The following is a 14,222-nucleotide window of genomic DNA, read 5'->3' on the forward strand; positions in this document are numbered from 1 at the left end:
ATTTGTTTCCCATCTCTGAGGAATCATTGTCCTTCATTGCCTGTTGTCCAGTGTCTTAAACACCAGTGTTTCACACATTTGTCTGGTTTTTTATTGTTTCTTCCAGGAAGATAAACATCATCCCTGTTATTCCAAGTTAGTCAGAAGTGAGATCCCCACCCCAACCCCCAGAGTTTTCAATAACATTAGGAACATCCACTGTTATTAACTACTGTCCCCAAATTCCTTCCTTTCTTAAGTTGTTTTAAAAAAATGGCCGGTTGAGGGGTGAGGTGGGAATGGAGGCTAAATATAACTCAGACAAAAAGATACTTCTGATTTCGTTCAGTGTCTCTTGAAGCCCAGCTACTTTCGGAAGTTTGCAAATCAATCAGATAGATACAGGCTTAGAGCTAGAAATAGGTCAGCTACCATAGCACACAATGATGGTGGGAAAAGATTTTTGTGACAGCTTGTGTGTGATAATATATCCTTTCTTGTTCAGGATTCTCTTTGAATGTAATGCTAGATTCTGGGTGTTTTCAAATGCCTTTTCTCTATTCTTATCCTTATAGTCCTTTCCTTAAAAGAATAACCATATTTTTTAAATTACATTTTCCTTTATTTAAAGGGTAGAGTTAACCAGTTAAAGCAGCCTTTTCCAGCCTAGGTACATCTAGCTAGGTAATTCTCCTTTGACCTTTATTATTAGTTTTGGAGCTTATCTCAGAGTTAATGGTGATTTAATATATATACAAGTATTTCTTAAAGATTTCTCTCTGAATTTCAAAGCTGTGCTTATCTATGTAAAAATTCAGAGAGATAAGTATTGCCACAGGATCACATGGCTAGTAGCTATCAAACACTTGAAGAAAATACTTCTTTGGAGTTATTTTGTGGAATTAGGACACATTTCAGTAATTAGGTAACTGAGCTCTGGGAATCTGCTAGAGCCACCTTTAGAATAGAGCTGCCTCTGCTTATGCTAGTCTCATCAGGAAAGTTTTATTTCTATTCCCAGTCTATTGTTTCTGCTGATGAACAAGGGCATAGCTTGGTATATGCTTAGTCAGCTGTTTTTCAGCAGTGTGTATCATGATGCCTCGCACAGAATGGTTACTCACAGAGTATTTGTTGCATGAATGAATGAATGCCTCTTCCTTGAGTCACTGCTTCAGTCAGTTCCCTTCATATATTTCATACAGGATCTTTCTTTTCTTTCCATCTCTATCCTTTTGGTCATTTTTTTGTTTGCATTTCCTCCAGAGGGTGAACAAAGAAGGCAAAGAAGATGAACCTGAAATCATTTCATTCTTTATGAGTAACTCGGATAAGAAAAAAGTATTGTATGGGAAGAAATTGAAACTCCTGGCTAAAATGAGAGTTTTGAGTTAATACTGGATTTCGTTTATCTTTTCTGTCTTTCCCTGGCATTACTAATGATGGATTGGTGTTTTGCTTTTCTTCAAAGCCCTGAACAGCTTTCTCTTTAATTATAGCTAGTGATATGCTCCTTTAGTTTTCATTTTTATTTCTAATTTTTCTTACTTTTCCTCTGTATGGAGTTCTCTTCCTCTTCTTTATTCCTTAAATATTGGTGTGTCCTGAGGCCTATGCTCACCTCTCTAGTCTTTTCTGTGGTTAATCTGACACTGTTCTCACCATGCACTCTCCTTTTAAAATCCAAGGTTTCGACTTCTGTCACAGTTTGGTGGTCTAGATATCCAGTTGCATCAGTGTAACTGCCTATCGGGCACTTTGATTATGTCAGCTTGTGGGCACATCACATTTACCATGTTTTAAACAGAACTTTATTATCTTTTTTTTCCCCAAACTGGTTTCTCCTTCAGTATTCGTATCTCAGTGGTGGAAATGTCTACCCCAATTGTTCTCAAACTTTTTGGTATCATAATCTCTTTGTACTCTTAAAAATTACTGAGGCCTCCAAAAGAGCTTTTGTTTTATGTAGGTTATAACTATCAATATTAATGTATTAGAAATTAAAACTGAGAAATTTAAAAAACATTAATTCATTTAAAAATGATAATAAATCCATTACATGTTAACGTAAAAGTGAATTAAAAAAATTTTTTTCCCCATAACAACAGCAACAAAATTTATGAGAAATGTGTCATTGTTTTTAATTTTTGCAAATAATTTAGTGTTGGGGTTAATAGAATACAGATGAATTCTCGTATCTGCCTTTCATTCAGTTAGTTGTGATATTACATGTCATATAGCTTCTGGAAAATGCTCTTGTGTATCTTTGAGGGCATGAGAGTGAAAAGGGTGAATAAGGTCTTAACCAAAACCATTATTATAAAAATGGTTTTGACCTTGCATATCCCACGAAAAAGTCTTGGAGCTTCCCGGGGGTCCCAGGCCACACTTTGATAACTCCTTTTCTCTCTGGTTGCCTGGGTGTTCTCTTAGACTTCTCTTCTCCCAACCATCACACATACCTCCTGTGTCACCAAGTCTTAATGATTCTACCTCCTTAATGCCTCTTGGGTCAGAGTCCCCTCATTCTACAGCCAGAATGCTTATCTAATCTTTTCCCTACTTGGTATCTCTGCCTCTGTTTTATCTTCTTTCTAACCCATCCACATTGTAGCAAAAGTAATCTTTCTAAAATAGAAATATCATATAACTACTTTCTGAAAGTCCTTTACAAGTTTCCCATTGCTTTAGTTAGTACACAAGATGTTTTATGATCCTGTTTCCACTAACCTCTAGCTTCTTCTCCAAACACTTTTCTGTGAGTACCTTATACTATAGCTTTCTTTACGCAATACTTGCAGTTCTGAGAAAGCATCATGGTGACCCATACATCTGTGTTAATGATATTATTGGGTTCACACTATGTTCCTGGCACTGTTCTAAGTACTTTACATATATTATCTCATTTAATCTTTACACAGTCTTCCAAAAGAAGTACTTTTACCATTTTATTTTGTAGATGAGGAAACTGGGATTTAAAGAGTGAAGTAACTTTCCTCAGATCATCCAGTTGTTAAATATGGAATCTAAGTCTGTTTCTCCACTTCTCTATTTGGCTAAATACTGTTTGTCCTTGAGGATTATTAGGCTTAAGCATCCCCTCCTTCTGGAAGCCTTTCCTCCAGTGTGATTTAGATGACTGTTCCTTCTATTTCCATTTAACCTTGTGAGCAGCTCTAGGTAGCATTTAACATATTAGAATTTACTTATTTGTCACCTGCATGATTGATTTTCCTGGTAGGTACAGGAAGGGAACTTCATTCCTCTGGCACAGGAAAATTAGTCTGCATCCCAGAATATTTATTTCTAAAAGGAAAATGCATGTTGAGGGCCTTAAAACCTAATATCACTCTGGACCTACTTATTCTGTTCATTCTATGTAAGCAAAGCCCTCAGTTTCAGAGAAACTATAAAACAGATAATAATATTTCTATATTAATTCTTCCAAATTTAAAAAATAGTATCCCTGATCTTGTATTGGTTTAGAGGAGACTAAATAACAACAACAAAATAATAGCTAACATTTATTTAAAATATTTTCCATGTATCTAAGCATTTTACCGGTATATTAACTCACTTTAATATTTACAACCCCATGAGATAGTTATTATTAACCTTTGTTTTACAGATAAGGGAAACTGAGGCACCAAGAGGTTAAGCAGCTTATCCAAGATCACACAGCTTGTAAGTGGCAGGTGGGGAAATCAAATCTCTAAAAACTATACTGTGCAGAATACTGAATCTTTTTACCCAGGATCCCATATTTATAGTCTTTGTTAGGATAAAGGTATGTGAGGATTAGAGGTAAAATTATATGGCACAACTCTAGTGTCGTGATCTTACAGAAAAAGATGATTTACTATAGATTTTTTAAAATATGTTTTCTTTTAAAACACCATCTTCTTAGTACGAATGAAAGGATCTTTCAATGTTATCATTATTACAAAATTAATATCATAGTTCTGAGCTTCCTGCCCAATTAATTCCTACTTTCCCAGTGAATAATAGCAACAAAAAGTTTCACATTTTAGTTGAGACTTAGGAAGCTGATAATCATTTTTATTCTCCTAGCAAGTTACATTGGTTAATTCCAGAATCCTGTTTTCTTTATTTGTTAGATACATCTGCCCTCCCCCCATTCCTTAAGCATTGCTGTGGATGTTTAATTTTGAGAATGCTAATTAGCTTTAGTAATTACACACCTTGAGGCATGTCTAGACATTTATAGCTTTGTATTTTTGGTCTAGAATAGGATGTGTTGGAACTTTTTGGCTTTTGTGTCTTTGTTTTTTTTTTAAAGAAAGCTTTGAATTTAGTTTAGGGAGGAGTTATGTTAGTCTAAGTTCAGTCATGGAATTTAGGGCTATTGCGAGTTTATTTAGCCAGTATCCAGGAATATCATACTTGTCTTTTGCTAATAGTATTCTGAAGTCACCAAAAGTAGTTTTTCTTTACGATGATGCTTTATGTTGTAGATGGAATCAGACCAACGTGGAGGATATAATTTTATTAAAATAAGCACCCAGCCTAGTTTGGGGATTTGTGTGAATCAGAAAGCACAGCCACAACAGGTCCCCCTTGTCGACACACTTTTAATTCTAAGTTATGCAGGATATGCTGCTGAGGTATCTTTTTACCAGCCATCATTCTGTCTATCTGAAAGTGTTCTGTATAATGTTGTCAAAGTTGTTTCAATCTGTTTCAGAATAGAAGATTACATACTTCTGCTACAATGTTCTAACCCTTAGTTTGAAAATGAGCATTCATCAGAGAGATAAATGGATTGATTTAAGAAAATTTAAAAACCATAATAATGTTTTTGAGAACTTGATGGGGTGTAGGATATGGTTTGTAGACTTGCTTTGAAGCTCTTAAGAGTTGATAGGATCGACCTATGCCAGATTCAGTGGGGTTGCGGATAAAAGCGTGAGAGAAATGCAGAAAGGTGCCTTTTCCCTAACCTGCTCTTTTGGATATCTTTCTATTATATCCCATCATATTTGGAGCCTAAAACAAGAGCTTCAGTATAATTTAGTTAATTGAATTATCCTCTCTGGTAGGATTATGTGTGAAATTACTGAGTATTATTAGTATCTCTGTGCAGGCAGGTAAGGAATCAAAGTTGAAGAGAGCAAAAATGTCCTTACATTAAAGACATACTCTAATGTTTCAATTAATTTCATTTTTTTTTTTTTTAAACATCTTTATTGAAGTATAATTGCTTTACAATGGTGTGCTAGCTTCTGCTTTACAACAAAGTGAATCAGTTACACATATACATATGTTGCCATATCTCTTCCCTCTTGCATCTCCCTCCCTCCCACCCTCCCTATCCCACCCCTCTAGGTGGTCACAAAGCACCGAGCTGATCTCCCTGTGCTATGCGGCTGCTTCCCACTAGTTATCTATTTTACATTTGGTAGTGTATATATGTCCATGACACTCTCTCACCCTGTCACATCTCACCCCTCCCCCTCCCCATATCCTCAAGTCCATTCTCTAGTAGGTCTGTGTCTTTGTTTCCATCTTGCCACTAGGTTCTTCATGACCTCTTTTTTTTTTTTTTTTTTCCCTTAGATTCCATATATATGTGTTAGCATACTGTATTTGTTTTTCTCTTTCTGACTTACTTCACTCTGTATGACAGACTCTAACTCCATCCACCTCATTACAAACACCTCCATTTCATTTCTTTTTATGGCTGAGTAATATTCCATTGTATATACGTGCCACATCTTCTTTATCCATTCATCCGATGATGGACACCTAGGTTGCTTCCATGTCCTGGCTATTGTAAACAGAGCTGCAATGAATATTTTGGTACATGACTCTTTCTGAATTATGGTTTTCTCAGGGTATATGCCCAGTAGTGGGATTGCTGGGTCATATGGTAGTTCTATTTTTAGTTTTTTAAGGAACCTCCATACTGTTCTCCATAGTGGCTGTATCAATTTACATTCCCACCAACAGTGCAAGAGTGTTCCCTTTTCTCCACACCCTCTCCAGCATTTATTGTTTCTAGATTTTTTGATGATGGCCATTCTGACCGGTGTGAGATGATACCTCATTGTAGTTTTGATTTGCATTTCTCTAATGATTAATGATGTTGAGCATTCTTTCATGTGTCTGTTGGCAATCTGTATCTCTTCTTTGGAGAAATGTCTATTTAGGTCTTCTGCCCATTTTTGGATTGGGTTGTTTGTTTTTTTGTTATTGAGCTGCATGAGCTGCTTGTAAATCTTGGAGATTAATCCTTTGTCCGTTGCTTCATTTGCAAATATTTTCTCCCATTCTGAGGGTTGTCTTTTGGTCTTGTTTATGGTTTCCTTTGCTGTGCAAAAGCTTTTAAGTTTCATTAGGTCCCATTTGTTTATTTGCGTTTTTATTTCCATTTCTCTAGGACCTGGGTCAAAAAGGATCTTGCTGTGACTTATGTCATACAGTGTTCTGCCTATGTTTTCCTCTAAGAGTTTGATAGTGTCTGGCCTTACACTTAGGTCTTTAATCCATTTTGAGTTTATTTTTGTGTATGGTGTTAGGGAGTGTTCTAATTTCATACTTTTACATGTACCTGTCCAATTTTCCCAGCACCACTTATTGAAGAGGCTGTCTTTTCTCCACTGTATATGCTTGCCTCCTTTATCAAAGATAAGGTGACCATATGTGCGTGGGCTTATCTCTGGGCTTTCTATCCTGTTCCATTGATCTATATTTCTGTTTTTGTGCCAGTACCAAACTGTCTTGATTACTGTAGCTTTGTAATATAGTCTGAAGTCAGGGAGCCTGATTCCTCCAGCTCCATTTTTCGTTCTCAAGATTGCTTTGGCTATTCGGGGTCTTTTGTGTTTCCATACAAATTGTGAAATTTTTTGTTCTAGTTCTGTGAAAAATGCCAGTGGTAGTTTGATAGGGATTGCATTGAATCTGTAGATTGCTTTGGGTAGCAGAGTCATTTTCACAATGTTTATTCTTCCAATCCAAGAACATGGTATATCTCTCCATCTATTTGTATCATCTTTAATTTCTTTCATCAGTGTCCTATAATTTTCTGCATACAGGTCTTTTGTCTCCTTAGGTAGGTTTATTCCTAGGTATTTTATTCTTTTTGTTGCAATGGTAAACGGGAGTGTTTTCTTAATTTCACTTTCAGATTTTTCATCATTAGTATACAGGAATGCAAGAGATTTCTGTGCATTAATTTTGTATCCTGCTACTTTACCAAATTCATTGATTAGCTCTAGTAGTTTTCTGGTAGCATCTTTTGGATTCTCTATGTATAGTATCATGTCATCTGCAAACAGTGACAGCTTTACTTCTTCTTTTCCGATTTGGATTCCTTTTATTTCTTTTTCGTCTCTGATTGCTGTGGCTAACACTTCCAAAACTATGTTGAATAATAGTGGTGAGAGTGGGCAACCTTGTCTTGTTCCTGATCTTAGTGGAAATGGTTTCAGTTTTTCACCATTGAGGACAATGTTGGCTGTGGGTTTGTCATATACGACCTTTATTATGTTGAGGAAAGTTCCCTCTATGCCTACTTTCTGCAGGACTTTTATCATAAATGGGTGTTGAATTTTGTCGAAAGCTTTCTCTGCATCTATTGAGATGATCATATGGTTTTTCTCCTTCAATTTGTTAATATGATGTATCACGTTGATTGATTTGCGTATATTGAAGAATCCTTGCATTCCTGGAATAAACCCCACTTGATCATGGTGTATGATCCTTTTAATGTGCTGTTGGATTCTGTTTGCTAGTATTTTGTTGAGGATTTTTGCATCTATGTTCATCAGTGATATTGGCCTGTAGTTTTCTTTCTTTGTGACATCTTTGCCTGGTTTTGGTATCAGGGTGATGGTGGCCTCGTAGAATGAGTTGGGGAGTGTTCCTCCCTCTGCAATATTTTGGAAGAGTTTGAGAAGGATAGGTGTTAGCTCTTCTCTAAATGTTTGATAGAATTCGCCTGTGAAGCCATCTGGTCCTGGGCTTTTGTGTGTTGGAAGATTTTTAATCACAGTTTCAATTTCAGTGCTTGTGATTGGTCTGTTCATATTTTCTATTTCTTCCTGGTTCAGTCTCGGCAGGTTGTGCATTTCTAAGAATCTGTCCATTTCTTCCAGGTTGTCCATTTTATTAGCATAGAGTTGCTTGTAGTAATCTCTTATGATCGTTTGTATTTCTGCAGTGTCAGTGGTTACTTCTCCTTTTTCATTTCTAATTCTATTAATTTGAGTCTTCTCCTTTTTTCTCTTGATGAGTCTGGCTAATGGTTTATCAATTTTGTTTATCTTCTCAAAGAACCAGCTTTTAGTTTCATTGATTTTTGCTATTGTTTCCTTCATTTCTTTTTCATTTATTTCTGATCTGATCTTTATGATTTCTTTCCTTCTGCTAGCTTTGGGGTTTTTTTGTTCTTCTTTCTCTAATTGCTTTAGGTGTAAGGTTAGGTTGTTTATTCGAGATGTTTCCTGTTTCTTGATGTAGGCTTGTATTGCTATAAACTTCCCTCTTAGAACTGCTTTTGCTGCATCCCATAGGTTTTGGATCGTCGTGTCTCCATTGTCATTTGTTTCTAGGTATTTTTTGATTTCCCCTTTGATTTCTTCAGTGATCACTTCGTTATTAAGTAGTGTATTGTGTAGCCTCCATGTGTTTGTATTTTTTACAGATCTTTTCCTGTAATTGATATCTAGTCTCATAGCGTTGTGGTCGGAAAAGATACTTGATACGATTTCAATTTTTTTAAATTTACCAAGGCTTGATTTGTGACCCAAGATATGATCTATCCTGGAGAATGTTCCATGAGCACTTGAGAAAAATGTGTATTCTGTTGTTTTTGGGTGGAATGTCCTATAAATATCAATTAAGTCCATCTTGTTTAATGTATCATTTAAAGCTTGTGTTTCCTTATTTATTTTCATTTTGGATGATCTGTCCATTGGTGAAAGTGGGGTGTTAAAGTCCCCTACTATGATTGTGTTACTGTCGATTTCCCCTTTTATGGCTGTTAGTATTTGCCTTATGTATTGAGGTGCTCCTATGTTGGGTGCATAAATATTTACAATTGTTATACCTTCCTCTTGGATCGATCCCTTGATCATTATATAGTGTCCGTCTTTGTCTCTTGTAATAGTCTTTATTTTAAAGTCTATTTTGTCTGATATGAGAATTGCTACTCCAGCTTTCTTTTGATTTCCATTTGCATGGAATATCTTTTTCCATCCCCTCACTTTCAGTCTGTATGTGTCTCTAGGTCTGAAGTGGGTCTCTTGTAGACAGCATATATATGGGTCTTGTTTTTGTATCCATTCAGCCAGTCTGTGTCTTTTGGTGGGAGCATTTAATCCATTTACATTTAAGGTAATTATCGATATGTATGTTCCTATTCCCATTTTCTTAAATGTTTTGGGTTTGTTATTGTAGGTGTTTTCCTTCTCTTGTGTTTCTTGCCTAGAGAAGTTCCTTTAGCATTTGTTGTAAAGCTGGTTTGGTGGTGCTGAACTCTCTCAGCTTTTGCTTGTCTGTAAAGGTTTTAATTTCTCCATCAAATCTGAATGAGATCCTTGCTGGGTAGAGTAATCTTGGTTGTAGGTTTTTCTCCTTCATCACTTTAAGTATATCCTGCCACTCCCTTCTGGCTTGCAGCGTTTCTGCTGAAAGATCAGCTGTTAACCTTATGGGGATGCCCTTGTGTGTTATCTGTTGTTTTTCCCTTGCTGCTTTTAATATGTTTTCTTTATATTTAATTTTTGATAGTTTGATTAATATGTGTCTTGGTGTGTTTCTCCTTGGATTTATCCTGTATGGGACTCTCTGTGCTTCCAGGACTTGATTAACTATTTCCTTTCCCATATTAGGGAAGTTTTCAACTATAATCTCTTCAAATATTTTCTCAGTCCCTTTCTTTTTCTCTTCTTCTTCTGGGACCCCTATAATTCGAATGTTGGTGCGTTTAATGTTGTCCCAGAGGTCTCTGAGACTGTCCTCAGTTCTTTTCATTCTTTTTTCTTTATTCTGGTCTGCAGTAGTTATTTCCACCATTTTATCTTCCAGGTCACTTATCCGTTCTTCTGCCTCAGTTATTCTGCTATTGATCCCATCTAGAGTATTTTTAATTTCATTTATTGTGCTTGTCATCGTTTCTTGATTCCTCTTTAGTTCTTCTACGTCCTTGTTAAATGTTTCTTGCATTTTGTCTATTCTATTTCCAAGACTTTGGATCATCCTTACTATCATTATTCTGAATTCTTTTTCAGGTAGACTACCTATTTCCTCTTCATTTGTTAGGTCTGGTGTGTTTTGACCCTGCTCCTTCATCTGCTGTGTGTTTTTCTGTCTTCTCATTTTGCTTATCTTACTGTGTTTGGGGTCTCCTTTTCACAGGCTGCAGGCTCGTAGTTCCCGTTGTTTTTGGTATCCGTCCCCAGTGGCTAAGGTTGGTTCAGTGGGTTGTGTAGGTTTCCCGGTGGAGGGAACTAGTGCCTGTGTTCTGGTGGATGAGGCTGGATGTTGTCTTTCTGGTGGGTTCGTCCACGTCTGGTGGTGTGTTTTGGGGTGTCTGTGGCCTTATTATGATTTTAGGCAGCCTCCCTGCTAATGGATGGGGCTGTGTTCCTCTCTTGCTAGTTGTTTGGCATAGGGTGTCCAGCACTGTAGCTTGCTGGTCGTTGAGTGAAGCTGGGTCTTGATGTTGAGATGGAGATCTGTGAGAGATTTTCGCCGTTTGGTATTACGTGGAGCTGGGAGGTCTCTTGTGGACCAGTGTCCTGAAGTTGGCTCTCCCACCTCAGAGGCACAGCCCTGATGCCTGGCTGGAGCACCAAGAGCCTTTCATCCACATGGCTGGGTAGTCTTCCTGTTCCTCTCCTGCTCTCCAGACCTGTGCTGTCCAAAATGCTGGCCACAAGTCACCTGTGCACCTGCTGGTCTTGGAGAGTCTCCTGGGGAGGCAGGGGGCAGCTTTTTTTCTTTCCTCAGTGCTTCGTCTAGTTTCACTTGCTCATAGGGTGCCACGTGCAGACGCCTCGCCTCCAGCGCTTCAGACCGGAGTTGCTCTTGCGAAACGGCTGCGCTCGACACTGCCTAATTTCATTTTTAAAGAAACTGTTCTGAAATTAGAGGGAGCAGCTAAGTGAAGTAGCCATATATAAATAATTCACTTTCTGGTTATACCAGGCTTGCTTACATATGATATTGATGTTGGGGTATCAGATAACCACTCCATACTTGCTTTTTGTAGTTAATGGTTTATTAACAATGGTTTATTCGTTGTGCCAGGAACTATCTGAGAGTAAGGGATATAGCAATGAAAAGAAAAGGAAAAATCCCTGCCCTTATAGATCTTACATTTTTTTTCCGGTTTTATCGAGATACAATTGACATATAGCTCTGTATAAATTTAAGGTGTACTGCACAATGACTTGACACATATATTGAGAAATGATTACCACAATAAGTTTCGTTAACATTCATCTCCCTGTGTAGTTAGAAAAATGGAGCTTACATTTTAGTGGGAGAAATGGTTATAACAAAAATAATCAGTGCCATCTGACTTCCATGGAATTAATGCAGAATTCCTTAAGATGAGACTTACAGATGGCTGTGTTTTGGTTGTAGTTTCTCTGAAATTGGCTCTACTTCTTTGTCCTTTTAGTACCTACATTGCCCATACTAGGGAGAAGAGTGATAGAAGAGCATATAATAAATAATAGTTTCAGTTTGTCACAGATTTGCTGTGCATCAGGCACCCTGAAAAATAACTTTGAAAATTATTTAATTGCATTAAAATCCTGTGAAGGAGATTTTAACTTGCTTATTTTACAGGTCAGTAAAGTGAGGCTTACAGAGGTGATAACTACTCTGAGATCACATAGCTGGTGTGTGATACAGCTAGGCATACCTGCTCCTAACAGTTTTAAATCCCAGGGCAAAAGCATGAATGGAAGCACATATTCTATGTGTCTAGATATTTAAGTTATAAATCAGGATTTTAAAAACAACTGTTAGAAAAAAATTCTTTCCTCCTGCTTAGATATATTTTCATAATGACCTAGAAGGCCACAATTCCTGGACTCACCAAAATTCTGAGATAGGATGGGATAGTACAGGGATACCCTCTAGGTCTAGTCTCCATCTACACCCCTCTCTCTCATTATCTGTCCCTTGCCAACCATTCAGACCATGGAATGTGAACAACAATGAGTACTGCCTGTCGAGAACAGAGTTTGAGAAGAGATCCACTGAAGGCCCTGGAAGTGAGCTTGGGACTGCTTGGGCAGGGCATTCTAGAATCCAGAGAATATAGTTGGGAGTGACAGAGTCGGGGGCTTCAGGTAGGTATGGCCCCTTGGTCCCATGAACATCTTGCCCTGAGGGGATAGACAGGTCAGAAGAGGGTCAGAGTGGATCTGTCTAAAGTGCAAGACCCAGAATAGGCTTTCTTTACCACAGCCAAGGGTGGTACTAGCACCAGGACTCAAACCCAGGTACATTTGACCATACTGTCCTTTGTCAACAGTAAGAAAGTGTGGATTTACAGAGAAAGGACGTGATGGCTTACTGTCTGGTGAGTGGAGCAGGGATGGAAAACAGCTAGTCTGACTATGTCATGTCATGCTTGGAGAAGTGCTTCAGATGGATCATGTTTTCAATGAGCCAGTCTGTTTCTCCTTTGAAAATACTATTTAGTGTTTACTCTTAGACTCTAGGGAATTTAAGAATTGAAAAAAAGGGACTTCCCCGGCCCTCCAGTGGTTAGGACTCCACGCTTCCACTGCAGGGGACATGGGTTCGATCCCTGGTCAGGGAACTAGGATCCCACATGCCGCATGGCCAAAAAAAAGAAACAGAAAAGAATTGAAAACAAACAAACAAACAAACTTCATGTGTTCCAAGTGCATTCTGGTCTTTCTGTAGTTTAAGTTGAATGGCACAGTTATGAAGAGACATATACAATTTTTCTTCTAAAGATGGGTGAGGCAGAAGCATATTGGTCTGTTTATGTTTTGGGCTGGAGTTTACACTGAACAAGAATTTCTTCAGTACTGTTTGTTTTGCTTAGTTAGAATGAAGCATTTATAAAAGGACTAGATTATGGTTTCTGTTGTATTTTATATCATACGTTAAAGGTAGATCAGGCATCATTATATAGTCTTAAAATTTTCAATTGTCTGAAATTGATCTCAGAATTAGGAAGAGAGTGATGTATATTTTGGTGGCTGTGAGGAAATGAAGTTTGGATGTAGAATGTTATATTTTCATCACACAGATTATTGAGTTTATGGAATACGTCTGGGTTCTGATCATTCTTATAGTTCTCAGGACACCAGTTTTAAGGATGACTGTCCAGCCACACTATTCATCAGACCCCATACTTGAAGCATTCTTGAGTAGGTTGAAACCTGCACAATCCACATGAACCCATGACCTTGGACTATCCTCATCTAATTATAAACTTGTCGTTTTGATTTATTTTTTTGGCCGCGGGATCTTAGTTCCCCTACCACTGATGGAACCCCGGGCCTCAGCAGTGAAAGTGCTGTGTCCTAACCACTGGACCGCCAGGGAAGTCCCAAATTCATCGATTTTATCAGACTTGGAGTTTAATTTAAATATGGAAAGAACATAATCATGGCTTCTGTTCAGTTTTCAAGGTACCCTTTTTGTTAACAGGTGAGAATCTTATGTGTGCATGTGTTGCGTGATCAGCTCTGTTAGGGGTGGAAAACTGAATAGTAAAATCTTGAGTGCTATGTACCCTCAATACTAGAGGCATAATTAGTAAGTCTAAATTGATGTTAGACCTAGAATATAGTGGTGTGAAAAATAGAATTTTAACCCCCCTTCTAATTTTTTTCTAAAAAAACATGTCTTCCCTATGTCATTTGGATTTGCTTTTTTTATGATACCTACTGTTGCCAAATAGTACTATTGTTTATTACCTTTTTTGTTACCAAATTTGCCAAGTTCCTGAAAAATACTTGTTTTTTGAAAAAACAAATTGGAATTCTGGATCTGTTTTGAGTGACAGTTTCAGCAGCATCCTGTTATTGCAGAGGGCTTGGGAATTTGTTGACATAAATCTATTTTCTCTTACTCCCAACTCCTCCATCTAGGCTCTATAGTTTATTTTTAAGTCTTGCTGCTGTGCTCTGTATTGCAGAAGCTCTTTTCCTGAATTATTTATCACTGTTTGGAGCTGAATGGAGCAGTATGTTTTTTCACCACTGCTCATTAGAACCCAT

At 37.5% G+C, this 14,222-nt stretch overlaps 1 protein-coding gene across 16 annotated transcripts in view; it reads left to right on the forward strand.

Annotated features, from left to right (window-relative positions):
• Window positions 1-14,222, forward strand: part of R3HDM2 (R3H domain containing 2) — a 153,109-nt gene that overhangs the window by 53,306 nt on the left and 85,581 nt on the right. The window contains exon 3 of one of the 16 annotated variants that reach the window (XM_061205807.1): window positions 3,608-3,663. The exons of the other annotated variants lie outside the window; for them this stretch is intronic. The gene's annotated coding sequence lies outside the window, so the exon portion shown is untranslated. The remainder of the gene's footprint in view (window positions 1-3,607; window positions 3,664-14,222) is intronic. 16 annotated transcript variants of the gene reach the window in all.

Source organism: Eubalaena glacialis, chromosome 11 (assembly GCF_028564815.1).
Source record: "Eubalaena glacialis isolate mEubGla1 chromosome 11, mEubGla1.1.hap2.+ XY, whole genome shotgun sequence".
In the NCBI taxonomy this organism is placed as follows: Eukaryota; Metazoa; Chordata; class Mammalia; order Artiodactyla; family Balaenidae; genus Eubalaena; species Eubalaena glacialis.